General features: G+C 41.8%; 1 protein-coding gene across 3 annotated transcripts in view; it reads right to left on the bottom strand.

Annotated features, from left to right (window-relative positions):
* The window catches only part of NRIP1 (nuclear receptor interacting protein 1), a 92,383-nt gene extending 78,596 nt beyond the window's left edge, over positions 1-13,787 (bottom strand). For 2 of the 3 annotated variants that reach the window (XM_058661752.1, XM_004588612.3), the window contains exon 1: positions 13,652-13,787. The gene's annotated coding sequence lies outside the window, so the exon portion shown is untranslated. Of the gene's footprint in view, positions 1-12,988; positions 13,023-13,651 lie in introns of those variants that run through there. The other variant, XM_058661753.1, reaches the window with a different exon arrangement.
* Between the last annotated feature and the right edge of the window lie 1,043 nt (positions 13,788-14,830).

The following is a 14,830-nucleotide window of genomic DNA, read 5'->3' as shown; positions in this document are numbered from 1 at the left end:
TCACACTAACATCTGTCCAATCCCTGGTTCTAACTCTTCTTCTCTTCCAAATTCCTCTGATTAACATGTCAAGCAGCAACAGTGTGTTAAGGATACAAAGATTTTCACTAGAAATCCCCTCTCAATATCTTCTAGAACTGCTATGCAGACAGACCTGAACCAAAATACATGGTTTCTTCAACACAGTTTGGAAGTTTTCCTTTTTCCACTCAGAAAACAGAACTTCCCATTCCCTCTTGACTGTTTTTTTTTCTTCCAAACTAAACAATCCTTGGGCACTGTTCAATCCTGCAACATTCACAAAGCAATCCATACAAATGCAGGTTTTTTTCTTTCCTGATGTCATTTTAGAAACAATGACTTAAGATACAGAAACTATTGTAAAATGACACTTATCCCTATTTGACATTCACAAATGTACAACTTTTAAAATGTCTTTTTAATATTTATTTATCTATTTGGGAGGGAGGGAAGAGAATGAGATAGTAAGCAAGCACACACGCATCCAAGGGTTCACTCTGCACACGCCAGCAGTGGCCAGGGTGAAACTCAATCCCAGCCTCCCACATGGGTGGCAGGGACCCTGCTCCTTGGGCCATCCATTACCTGCAGATTCCCAGAGTGCCTACCAACAAGAAGCTGGAGTTGGGAATGGAGCTAGGACTCGACCCAGGTCCCGTGACATGGGATGTGGACATGCAAACTGGCATCTTAAGAACAAGGCCAAACTCTCCCCCAAAGAGTTTTTTTTTTTTTTTAAATCTATCTTATGCATGTGGATTGCTGTCCATATCTGCAGAATTCCAAAAATAAAAGCAAAACTTTAAAATTCCCTATAAAACAATTTTTTTTGGTAAGATTTATTGTTATTGGAAAGCCGGATATACAGAGAGGAGGAGAGACAGAGAGGAAGATCTTCCATCTGATGATTCACTCCCCAAGTGAGCTGCAACGGGCCGGTGCGCGCCAATCCAATGCCGGGAATCAAGAACCTCTTCCGGGTCTCCCAAACGGGTGCAGGGTCCCAAAGCTTTGGGCCGTCCTTGACTGCTTTCCCAGGCCACAAGCAGGGAGCTGGATGGGAAGTGGAGCTACTGGGATTAGAACCGGCGCCCATATGGGATCCCGGGGCTTTCAAGGTGAGGACTTTAGCCGCTAGGCCACGCCGCCGGGCCCCTTATAAAACAATTTAAAATGCAGTAACATGCTATTACAGATACTTTAATTTTGTCATACTACTATTTCTCCTTCCATTCATTTTAGGGGAAAAAAATACTGTGACACATGAAACAAATTACAAATTAGTAACACAAAATTTCGATTTACAAGACTGGCATAAGGACCTGCATTGTCAGTTTAGATTTTCAGAAGACTTCAAGTAAGGTTTTATCTCTTTTGTTGATCACTCAAAGGTCTATTGTTATCTACTGTCCATATTAACCAATATTTTATCTTCTACTTTGGTTAGCCTTGAGTCCTACAGGTTTAAGGTAACAGGCCATTACACCTTTAACATAAAAATTTAACATAATAATTTTGCAAATGAATAATTTTGCAATGAATAATCCCAATAGGAGAATTCATTACTTATAAAGGGAGAAACAAGAGTGTGAGACAAGAATTTAAAATTCAAGGTGAATGTGTTCATGCCATTAGAACGTACATTCGAAGGAAAACCTTCTTTGGCATCATCAGGATGAATATACAAAGATATGTAAATGTGAAATACATGCACAGATGAATGGTTAAAGCTAAACACACATGTGCAGCAGGGCAAGTTACAGCAAATTCAGTCACTCATCTTTTTCACTGAAAGATAATTTAAAGGAGATACCACATGTTAGTTCTAAGTTTTACTTCACGGATAGAATTTAAGCTTGAGCGTTTGCTGAGAAACCCAAAAATAGCAAATTGACACTAACATATAGAAATGCATGCACTTTCTAATGTAACGACTGAAACTGCTGGGCAATGAAGGAGAAAGGAGCTCAGTATTCAGGACACACACAGAAGCACAACTGGGAATGCAACATACATGGCAAATAGGCTTCCGTTTCTCTTTTTTTACATTGCACATTAGTCCACCAGCTTCTTCTTTTACTATAATTTACAAGCATTTGAAGACAGAAAACTATGTGAGCCATGAGAGATGTCTTTCCCACCTAAAAGAGACAAGCACTACCAAAGCATAAATTTACCTTTGATTTAAAAAAAAAGCAAGAACCTAAGTTAAATGTTTTTAAACGGTACTTGTTTAGAAGCAATTCTCTAGATATCCAGATATTTTATACATTTTCTTTAGCACTGAAAATAAATTTATGATCTAGAAATTTCTAAGCTCCAATTTCAACACACTTTATTTTCTGCCTCCCACCAGCAATTACTAATGGAGTTCAACATGGGAGTATTTTCAGTCAGGAAATTCACCTCTGGTGAAGTATATATCCTAGTTTTCAAAATATAACAAAAGGGTTTCAGATTCTAGTTAAGCCCTATCATTTACCTGGTTTTGAACCATCAACTGTTCCTGATATCCTCTAACTTTTTTTTTTTTATCCATTTTATTGTATTGTTGTTGACAATCTTTACATAGTTAACTATAGTTGAAGGAAAAACAAGAAAAAGAAAAAAAAAAGGTTCAGGGGGATAGGGAGGTGGGCAATGCTATTATGTCCATATTGTTTCCATCATGTATCTGAGGTAAAGGGGGATATTGAGGGAGAAGCCCCACCTGGTTTCCCACCCACCCCAAGTCCCGAATGTGGGGCATGCTCTGAGATATGTGCTCAAGTGGAGTTAATAGTTCTCCAGTTATGAGTCACTGCCAGTTTCGCTCGATGAGGTGGTCCACTGATTGATATAAGGGCCGAACCAGACTGGACTGCAACACCCATTGGTTCCAGTGCAACTCGGGACTGAAAACAGAACCAACACAGCAATTGCAACCACCAGCTGATCAGGGTGATGGACTGTGCCGGGCCCTGTGCTTGCTAGAACATACAAGAAACTAATCTGGGAATACCTCAAAGTATCTTTGGAGATCTCCCCACTTGAACTGCTGGACTCAGAATTCTAACCAAGAAAAGACAGAAGACAGAATAGGACAATCATTCATCTCAGCTACATGTTGGCAGCGAAATATGGGACAAATGGAGACTTCATGATGGACCATATCCTCTAACTTTTAAGATTCTCAGACATGACAATGAAGTGCATACATGAAATGTTAAAATGCCTCCACATCCCCAGCAGTCAAAGCCGAGGCAATGAGGTGTGCTGGTGCGTCCTTGTTCACTACTGGAAGTAAAGCTCAGGAAACTGTCCACAGAGTTCTCAAAATAGGAGGCTCCATGTCCCTTACCCCTAAACCCTTAAATGTTAGTCCCAATAATTTTGCTAAACATGTTTTCTAATATAATTTGTGTATTTCTGAAGAAACCTGGTCTTACAAAACAAATTATTTCAAGTGGCAATTAATTATAATGTCACCAACAGTTGCATTTTTTCCTTCATAATTAATATGCCTATAAAAAGATGATAAATTTTATGAAGAAATATTCCTCTTAGAATTCCTAATTTAAATTTAAAAATCCATCTATTATTCATGAGTTAACACATAATTAACAGCTGCTATGTGTAAAGAGGGGCCATCTGGGCCCCAAAGAGCCAGATTTTACCAACCATTGGACTGGTACAGTTCAAATGTCTACAGACATCCTTCTCTGGGCCAGGCACTGACAGCGCCACCAGACACAATGAATATGCTTGTTTATAGGGTTTACAGGCTCTGAGGAGCACAACTGTGACTGCTATAATCAGGGGTTACAGAAAATAGGAAAACTCTATCTTATTAGAGACTGAGGACTGTAATGAGCCTCTAAATTATTTTACCCACTATCGTATGAGTGAAAAAAAAACAAAAACAAAAACAAATCCCATTCCAATTTGCCTTTTCAATGCAAGAAAAGTGATCAGCTTGTGGCCCATGTCAAGGACCAGTCAGGTGTCCTCTCTCAGGCCTTCTTCCTAAAAATATGGAGCTCAATACGCGGCATATGGCTCATGGCACATCATTATCACACTGCCCAGTTTACCTTTCAATTTATTTTACTTTTTCACAGCGGAATACAGAAAGAGAGTCTGTACCCTCTGAATTACATTCCCAATTGAACCAACAAACCCAAACACCTCCATGGGTGGGTTTAGTCCATCACTAGGTAGTAACAAGTAAAATCATCTTGTGAATGTCCTGGTCAATTTAAGGTACTTAGCTGGTTATTAATCTACGAACAGGAAGTTCCCTTATTCTTTTTAAATAGGACCCAAAAATGTACATAATGCAACAAACAAAACAACTCTAGGAATCTATGCAAAATTCACTACTTTAAATTCTCAATCTACAAATTACATTACAAATGCTTGAACAGCAACTAAATCCTAAGAGTTCTCAACATCATGAGCAAAAATGTACCAGAACTTGGGTGAAGTTAGTAGCTCCTTCTCATTCAGTTTCTCAAACTGGGGTCTCATTACAGTTCTTTCCCCAGGTGGTAACCTGCACTTTACAGCTGGGTTCCTTGCCAAATGGTATTAACCATTTCCTAGCACTTGAAATGCAAACCTTGCTTTCTGTTATTGCTTTATACAAGGAAACAAACATAAAAGTGTCAAATAAATCAATACTTGACTCCTCGTCTTGGACCCACTCAACTGTTAGCAACTGTGTGACACTAGAAGTTTATGTAAATTCTTAGGGATTTAATTTTGTCTTCTATAAAATATAGATAATAAGTGATCTGAAAATTTTCAAATAACAAAACAAACTGCTGGATGACAGGCAATCATTTACCTTACTGGATTACATGGACTCCTCCTAGTAATAATAATAATAATAATAATAATAATAATAATTTAGAAAAAAAACGGGAGAGATGCTGAGAAACAAATGAGATAGATAACAGGCTAATGGGCAAAAATAGGGAAAAACTAAGAAATCAGACAATGCATAAATGGCATAAATGATAAATGATAATATTTTAGTCATTATTTGACTTATAGTCTAAACTAGCTGTGTGTTCTTCCATACGTAAGATACCTCTAAACTGAGCTGTCCGTTGAGGGGAATAAATAAAAGAATCCCCTAAGACAATTGTGCTTAAATCTACAGCATGCACAGCTTTTATCAGATTATTTTTTTACCCTGAAAAATGAAAGAATTTGATGAGATTACTTCAATTTTTGAAAGTTGCGGCAGAAAAAAACTCAAAGTTTATAAAGGAACAATAACAACAGGAAAAAAAAAAGAAACTTGACTCAGAGCACTCAGGTGTTATAGGATAGACAGGTAAGACTAATATTTTAGCAATGGCATTAGCAATGCATCACCTTGGGCTCTGCCTCAAAAAAACACCAACCATCTAGACACCAGGGGAAGAAATAGACGGTGAATTTAAAAACTGCCATCTTCAATGCTTACATGAATTCTTCAACTCATGTAGATTCAGTCTATTAACTCTTTTTAAAAGGTAAAGATAGGCTAGAGTAACAATGTAAGTACACATCTGAAGGTAAAGGTGCTTTTCCCATACTGCTCACTGTCACCGTTTTACTTTTTTTTATTTGGCCAAAATACAAGATTCTCTCCTAACATAATAAAAGAAAGAAGCAAAACATTCCTTTCAGCTTTTACACAAATCCTTTGTTTTTCCAACATTTACTGGGCAATTCAAAGCCCAAAGCACAGTAAAGTACTGTGAATATGAGTCTCATTACTTATCCACTCAGTATAACTGGTTTTGGGTTCAAAATTCCATAAATTTTAAATGAGGTAAGTAAAAAGAGGTGGAGAGGTTTATAACTCCATTTTTCATGGCCTTAACAATAAAAGAACATGCCTGGTGTGTACTTCAAAATGCACTTTGTGCCACAGCCCTCAAAAATCTCCTTTCTAACCATGCTCTATCCCCAAAATGAAGTCAACTACTCCTCATCTTTTTTTTCACTGTTTTCCAATACTGCAGAGATGCACTGTCAATTTCCTCTTTGTATTACCGAGACTTGTTTATTACCACAGCATAGTGTTTAACAAAATTATTATGGATGAAAACAGAGTAATAAAAAAACTATTCAGGACAGTAATAGTCAAGAGCTGCAACTTTTTTCCCTTTCTTTTTTTTTTTTTTTTTAAGAGTTGTAACTTTTCAACCAGGAAGAATTCCCACTCCAAATTTGCTACAACTGCTCCTTGAAGTGGATAAACATAATTAGCCTTGGGAACATCCGGATTAAGGCCATGACAAGCTATTTTAATGAATTATATCAAGAAACATTGTTGCTTTCACTGCTGTAATTTTGTGGGACACTTCTCCACAGCAAGCACTGCTAAGACACCTGTTCAGCCACTCTGGGTGGTTGCCTGGGTTTCTCTCCAGTAAAATGCAGGCAGCAGGACATCCGCTCTCTTCCAGCATTAATGAACTGCTACAGAATCATCAACCAGCAGCAGCATGCCTGCCCGGTGAGACCAGGATCCTGGCTGGAAGGCTTGCACCCTCAGCCTGAGAGTTATGGGTATCAGGAGGAAAGGAACAGGTTTTTCAACAACTTCCTGAAAATCAGATGGCCTCTTGTTAAAAAAAAAAAGTCCGGTCTCACAGAGAATCAAATATCAACATCAATGATATTAGCCATGTGGCCCCCAATTTCACTGTTGCACCTGGAAGGCTAGATCAGTCTAAACTCAGAAAGTCAGGTCACTGGAAGGATAAGCCAAATGCGTGCAAAGTGGCCAACACTATGCCTGGCGCCAGGCAGCAGCTCCCAAAACGCCAGCTATCTTCCCTTCCATGCTCCTCCTCCCAACAGAAAAAGGACAAGGCAAAAAACTCAACACTACTTTGGTTTTTGCGGGTTCTTCTGTTGGTTTCTTTGTGTATATTCCACATTTTTTTTAACCTGTTCATGTCTACTGCTCTGAAAAAAATAACAGGCTTGAAATCTTAAGTGTCAACAACAACATAAACTAACGTGTACGCTCAGAATTTCACAATTTCAAAAACCAAATATAACTCTCACATTCTACAGATGCTGCTAGGGAAATAAGAGTACTTTCCTTTCATCCCTGTTATACTGATTTTGTTGGAGAATATAAACCTCAATAACAAATAACAAACACAAACTTTTTTTTTAGCCTGTTTTTCAAAAATCAAACCAGAGTCCACCCTGCACACTGTGTAAATAGTCCCTTCAGGGGAAAAACTGCAACTGTGATTAATTCATCCGGGGCCTTTCCTTCCTTCCCATCTGCAGTGTTCCACATGTTTCCAACTCCTCACTTCTTGATAACCTCCATCTTTTTCTGCTCTCCTCCCTCTCCTTAATTTTTTCTTTCCTTCTGCACATATGCCCTATCAACAATTACTTTACTCCTAATTATTAGGATTTGGGAATTTAAGAAGCTTAAAAACATACTGTTCACAAGCCTTTCTGAATCCCTTAAATAGTTCATCTCCTGACTTCTAGAATGATCCTTCAAGACAGAAATCCCTTTTTTATTCTGAACTCTAAATCTAAAACTGTGATTGTGTCCTATTACACACACATAGTGTTCTATAACTTCAAGCTATCATAAAACATCATACACTATTTTAAATTTAAGATCGTAACATTTCTTATTATTCACTGATAATTTATCATTTAAAGTTTTTGACAGCAGCATATTGAATATTTTTGCATTATTTAGAGTACAGGCAAATTCAACTATTAAAATAAAGCATAGGAGAGAAATAATCACTAGATAATCACTCACAGCTAAGCTTTTCTCTTAACTATCCAAAACTAATCACCAGATTTTTACCTAGTCCTTTCAACTGCTAACAAAGAATGCAAATGTAAAATAATGTAAAAAACTACTAATAATACAAGTTTCAAACAGCTCCAGAGCTGTTCTCAATCACCTAGCAACTCCAGGTTTGAAAACAAGGAGTAGCCATGACTATCACTTCACAGGTGCTTGAGAAATGACTCTCCTAAGTAACATCCAAGGGGAGAGGCTGTTTTCTACCAAAGCTCTGAGTAAACATCAACATCAGGTCCATCAGTTATCCTGCCCCAGCGGCACCTTACGCTGATGACTCAAATTCTCAGCAGCCTTCCAGTTTAATATTTCTTGAAACTCCAGGCTTACTCACACAGTGATCTGAAATTTAAGGCAAATAAGGGTCTCTTACATTCTTGAAGACAGTTTCACAAACTGACAAAGAGGCAAGATGAGTTGTAACTCTGAACTTTTATTCCTTGAAGTTTGTGGGGAGAATTAACTGTTCAACCATCCCAGTGCTGAGTTTCAAGCACCACTATTACTCCAACAAAGAAGCAATTCCATTTACATGTTTCTTTATTTTTTAACCTAATCCTACCTACAGAAAAGGAAGATAAAGGAAGGAAAAAGGACAGAGGGAGAAATGAACGAATGGATTAATGAATGAACGTCACAAACGCCTTTCTAGCCAAATTTTTAACACATATTGGGAATTCTTTTTGAAGTCACATCAACCAAAATACAAATCAGATCAATCATAATTTCTTTAAATGTCGTTATCCATAACATAATCTTCAAGACTGTTAAATCTTATTGCTCTTTTTTTAAGGTTCATTCATTTATACAAAAGGTAGAGTCACAGAGAAGAGAGGGTAGAAGAGGAGTTCCCCAACTGCTGGTGTACTCTCCAAACACTGGTGACAGCCAGGACTGCACCAGGCACTGCTGTCAGGCCTCCACGTGGGCTGCAGGGGCCTCAGCACTAGGAACATCTTCCATCACTTTCCCAGGCACATTAGCAGGTAGATGGATCAGAAGTGGAGCAGCCAGAACACAAGCCAGCACCCACATGAAATATCAGCATCACAGGTAGGGGATGAACCATTATGACACAATCCAGGCCCAAAGAACAACCCAAAGCTTGTTTAATTATCATGATACTGCTAAGTTTATATGATATAGTGCGAATGTCTTTTTCATAACCTCAGTAATCTCCATTACGGCGTTCTGGGTCCTTACAATCATTAAATCTGCTCTTCATGTTATTGTTGAAATTCTTTAAAAAAGAAAAAAAGAAAGACAGACATTCACTTACGGGAAAAGAACAGTCAATCTCAATTTTCCACCCATCTTGAATCATCAAATAGAGAAAACATTCGAGATTGGAGTTTGGCACAAAGATTGAAAACTGGCTCGTGACTCCCACATCCCATCTCTCAGTGCCCTGTGCTCGCAGGCCCTCTTCCAACTCCAGCTCTCTGCGATTGCACACCCACAGAGGGCCACAGTGAGGGCCCTAGCACACAGGTCCTTGTCTCACCCAGGTAGTGATCTGGATTAAGCTGCTATCTCCCACGCAATGAATGAACCACTTATTTCACCTTCCAAAGAAATCCATATAAAATAAATAAGAAAGCTTTGTTTTCCCTAAATAAAGCATTCCTTTTGCAATTCTATGTTACCTTTACCAAAGACACACTATGAGAGTTCTCCAGGTCACCATCCAAATCTCAGTTCTCAGTTTTCCATGTTGACTAGGACCAAAGCTACAGCTCTCACAAACCTAAACCAAAGAACAGCCAGAATCAAGTCATTTTCCCTCAAACAAACTGTAACTCCTGGTGCCACTTTAGATCACCCAAATGAGTCTAACACACTAATAACAATGTACACACACAAATGCGCAATTTGTCATTTCTTTACCTCAACCAACCACTATTTATATAATACTGCTGGCCTCATAAAACAGAATCCATTACCATCAGCAAGGCAAGCCCCTGTTTCAGCACCACATACAAACAGGATACAGAAACAAGCTCTCTCTCCTCCACTGACTTTTTGTCCATTCCAAATTCTGGACATAATCCTCAGCTCATTCCACTGCCTGCTTTGTCATTTGACATTCCTTAATTTTATCTTTGAACTCTTAGTGATTATCCTGGTATATATTTCTGATTGCTGTGCTATCATGATTAGCTTGCTCATTTATCCCCTAGCAGCATCCCTCACACCCTGCCAGCAAAGTAACAAAATAAAAAGTCTGCAACCCAATGGCATATACTTTGTACATTCACAGCTTCAAACTCACAACCAGCAAGTTCCACCACCACATTCCACTGAAAACATTTCTGACTTCTCTTACAGCATTCAAGGTTCTTTTTAGTAAAAATATTTATCCAATGAAAGACATGAACATACAGAGCCTTGTTAGTCTAGCAAATGCCTCTTCCCCAAGCTTCATCCAGTTAACAGAAAATCATTATTAAAACAAAAGAAACTCACTCATTACTGCTCAACCACCTGACGGGGCAGATGGCCTTAAGTTGGAGAGTAAACAACTTCGACCTTATCATATGACCAGAAAGGCAATATTCACAGAAGAAAACATGAAGAGATGCAGAAACTTTATGTTTAGAAAAGGGGAAGAAAAGAGATAGGAATGGAGGAAGGGAGGGAAGCGGGAAGAAAAGAGGGAGGGGAAAAGGAAGACAGGGAAGAAGGGCAGGAGGCAGACAGAGATGAGGGAAGGGATTAGGAGGGAGGACATGTAGGAAGGAAAGGAAAGAGAGAAAAAAACAGATTCCTTCTTTTTCTCGTTATCCTACACTTTAAAAAGGAATGCTATCTCCACTCCAGAACAAAAAAACACTTCCAGTGAAACTGCTAAACATACCTTGACAACAGGATACTACCATTGTCTGTACCTGCAATGCCATCATATGCTAAAACAGCACAATGTTGGACTTGTGGCTATTGTTGAAAGACTATACAATTGTTATAATATGGGGAAAAACGGTGTGGGGGCGGGGAGAAACAGAGGATGGAGGGGGGAATCCTTGTGCCTATGGAACCATATCATGAAAAATAATAATAATAAAAAGTAATGATACCAAAGTTTAAAAAGCAAAACATCAGATCACAATTTAGGGGGACCACATGCCTTTCCAGGATAACAATTACACTTTCAATTTATGTTGAGAGTTATCCTTTAACCTGACACACAAAATCCTTCCTGCTTTTACAGAGAAATACTAAAAACATGAAATTTCAAGGTTCTTCAAATTTTCAGATTTTAAAATTCTAAACCTAATTCCTTTAACCTCATGCATTCCAAAATTACTTCTCTATTATCATCCCACAGGACTGGCTTTCAATGGAACCTCTGAAATTAATAATAACCCTCTTCCTTTTCATTTTCCTAGGGAGCCAAGGATCGCACAGCTCTTTATCTTCGTATTTGTTCCAGTGGATTGACATATTTTGCCTCATCTGTCACCTTCCATAAAACTCTGCTTTCAGATATAAGTTAATTCATTTTTAGTTGTCCTCAATGTTCTAAAATAGTGACGTTTGACAGAATTAATACATTGCTCTAGTTCTCTGCATATTCAATTAAAGATCTTGGAGGCCATCTTTCTCTCTGGCTATACCACAGGAAGGGGGAATGACTTCCTCCATAAACAATGATAAACCTCATGACAACAAGCCCCAAAGCTGCCTCCCTAGGCTCTCCCACTGAAGACTGCTTTCCCACATAAAACCACCAACACCAACAACAACGAAAGATCACTACTTCAACTCATCCCCACTTCTCATATCTTAACTACAGTCTGCATTCTCTCTTACCTTCTCAATATAGAGAAATTATATAGTATTAGCACTCGCCCACATTTTGGCATTGCTTCTGTTTCCCTGGACTTCAGAAGTTCCTCCTCGCATTTAATCTGTGAGATTTCTGGACTCTCTGATAACAGCGCATAGACTCTTTTAAGCAATCACTTTAAGCTACCTGAAAGAATACGATGGAAATTGTTTTGTATTCTTCTGAATGAATATCTTTTGGAACAGAGCCCACTCAACTTGATATAATTTTTGATTCTAAAGGTAGCATGGAAAATTTAAATTGGCATTTGCTATTTATTACTTAAAAAAAAAAGTTTCCTTGGAAGGTCCTGCACAAGATGGCACTTCTTAATCATTTTTTTTTTAACTGTATCAGAACTGCAAGAGAAATGACAATGTAAGCCAACTTCAGGAGCAATAAACTAACAACAAACTCTAGGTGGTGGTATAGGTTATTTTTTATCATGATGTTTTGCTTTTAAAACTGAAAGAGTCAAAGAGCATTGGGCTTCCTTGACATACATTGCTTGTCCCAAACTTAGTATTTTAAGGTGTTTAATTAAGCAAAAGTTATACAGAGTTGGAAGATGAGGTCAAGACGTGGTTCTAAGTCTAACATTCCCATAAGCTTTAAACGTGGTTTTTAACTCTCAGAGGTGTTGGAGGGGACTCATCTGAGTAAAAGCAACAAAGATCAATGTCCTTTTTGAAATATATAGGGAGATGTGTGTAATTTCCACTCCTAGGGCACTTTCAAGGGTAAGTTTGGAAAGAGCTCTTTCTCCACTAGAGTAACCACCACCACCACAGCCTGGTTCTCCTTTGTCTCTGAAGCACTGGGTGCAGGCGAAGACCTAAGCAATGATGAGGACTCTGTTGCCCGAACCAGCTAAGCCTTACGAATGTTACTATGTCACTTAACCTCAGCTAAGCAGAGCAGCTTATGTGGAAGACGGGAAACATTTCAACATAGTCCAGGCAGGAACCCACACTTAAGAGAGGAGGCACTGTTTGTTTAAAAAGTCTATTTATTTCACTGTCTCTTCCACAAAAGGTGATAAACTGATGATTAAACATTGGATAACCGCCTCTGGAAGATGCCACTCACTTGCTGAACCTATGATTCACTAATAAGCAGGTTTGATACAATTCACAACTTTAAAGAATGAAGTCCCAAGCCCCTGGTCTTACAAATCCCAAGAAATACAGAACCAGCGCTCATCACGCACAATCCAACAACCACCTCTTCTCGCGGACACCTACAGATGGCTTCTGCTTCCTCTGCAGCCACTATGCCTCGCCACAAGCTCCAATTTAATCACTTACGTTCTAGCACACAAACTCCAACTCAGCTCCACCAGCCGAGTTAGGGGTCCGGTCGTGAGACCTAGGGCACGCCTTGATATTCTTTTCCCCACAAGATAAAATGTCCCATTGGGGGGGGGGGGGGGAAGCTTTTAAAAACTCCAAAGAGAATAATAATTTTAAAAGAAAAAACTCTTTCTGCTTTGAGTTTTGCTACCTTCAGAAGCTCATTAGATTTCTAAGGAGCCAGAAACTCCCGGAATGCCTCAGAGATCAACATGTGTCACAGACTCCCAGTCTGTCCGCCTCTAAGACACAGCTGATTCCTTTGTTTCTTCACTCACCACCAACTCCTGTTTAAAATTCGGAAACTACTTTGGAAAGGACTGGAGGCTCTGGAGCCTATTTCCAGGGAAACCTTTCCTGAAAACAATATTCAACAGAGGAAAGGGGACACCGATCAAAGACATTAAAAAAAAAAAAAAAAAAAAAAAAAAGCACACTCCCAAAGGTTCCCAGGGACTTTCACCAAGCTTACCCTAAAGGAGAGCTCGGTTTAGCAAAAAGGTTAAGCCCCGGGGCTGAGGCCTCGGGTCCAGGGAGCCTCGCCCTCCCTAAAACCTAGGCTAAGTGCCGCCGGGCTGGGCCTGGGGCTGGGAAAGCTGGGTCCCTGTTCCTACTCACTTTTCCTGCCTGGGAATCGAGCGAGCAAACAGCCAGGGAGGTACCCGGGCGAAAGGCAGGGAACTGTGCCCGTCGCCACCCAGGACGCCGCTGGGCAGCAGGACCGAGCGCGGGCGCGGCAAGCAGCGCCCGGGACGCCCGGGACGCCCGGGCCAAGGGGGGCAGCCGAGCGGGTTGCGACCTCGCTCCGACCCACCCGTGCCCGTCTCCCCTACTACGCGGGGGGGTGGGGGGCAACAAGCCGGCAGGCCGCCCCCCTTGGCCCAGGACTGGCACGCACGGGCGAGCGAGCCCGGGGCTAACTCCACAACTTGCCGGGCCCGTCGCCCGGAGCCCCTCGAGTTCCCGGAGGATGCGGGAGAGGGAGGCCGGGGGTTCCCCCCCTACCCCGTATGGACGCGTCCCTCCCCGTCGCCCCGACGCCCCCTCGGCCCTGCCCGCCAACGCCAACGCCGCGGCGGCGGGCCGCGCTCCGGAGCCGTTTCCGGCGGCGCGCGGGCTGCTGCTCCGGAGAGCTCCCGGCAGCGGCGGCCGCCACTCACCCGAGGCCGCCGCGACTCCGTCAGGCTGACTCCGCCACAGGGGCCCCCGGCGCCCCCCGTCCTTGGCCGGCGCCCGGCCGAGCTCTTCCCTCAGAGCAGCAAGCGCTGCCCGGCGCAGCGGCGGACGCGAGGCCACGGGCGGTCGGGCGGGCAGGCGGGCGTGGGGGCCGGCTCGTCCCTCCGCCTCGGCCGCCGCCTCCTTCTCCTCCTCCTCCTCTTCCTCCTCCTCGTCCTCCTCCTCCTCGGCCGCCGCCGCCGCCGCCTCCTCCCGAGTTCGGGGCTCTGCTGCAATGTCTGCGAGACTGACTTGGAGCGCCTCGCTCGCCGCCCGCCCGCAGCCGCGCTCCTCCCTCCGCCGCCGAGTCCGCCGCGGCCCAGTCCCTCCCCTCGCCGCTCCACGCCATTCAGCTCTTCAGCCAAGTTTCTTAACCCTTTTTTTGCCCCCCGCCCTCCTATTGTCACTGGGCCAGGAGGCAGGCACTCGGTCCTTGGCAGCCCGCGGGAGCTGGGGACCCCTTAGTGTTTGTTCTCTTCCTCTTCGCCTGCCCTCCAGATGGCCGGGCTGGGCTATACAGGGCTCGGAGGACCTCACGGGTCGGGAAAGATGGGCGCTCGGTGTGTCCCCCAACCCCTCAGC

Source organism: Ochotona princeps, chromosome 3 (genome assembly GCF_030435755.1).
Source record: "Ochotona princeps isolate mOchPri1 chromosome 3, mOchPri1.hap1, whole genome shotgun sequence".
Classification (NCBI taxonomy): Eukaryota; Metazoa; Chordata; class Mammalia; order Lagomorpha; family Ochotonidae; genus Ochotona; species Ochotona princeps.
This window is presented reverse-complemented; position numbering and strand designations above follow the sequence as displayed.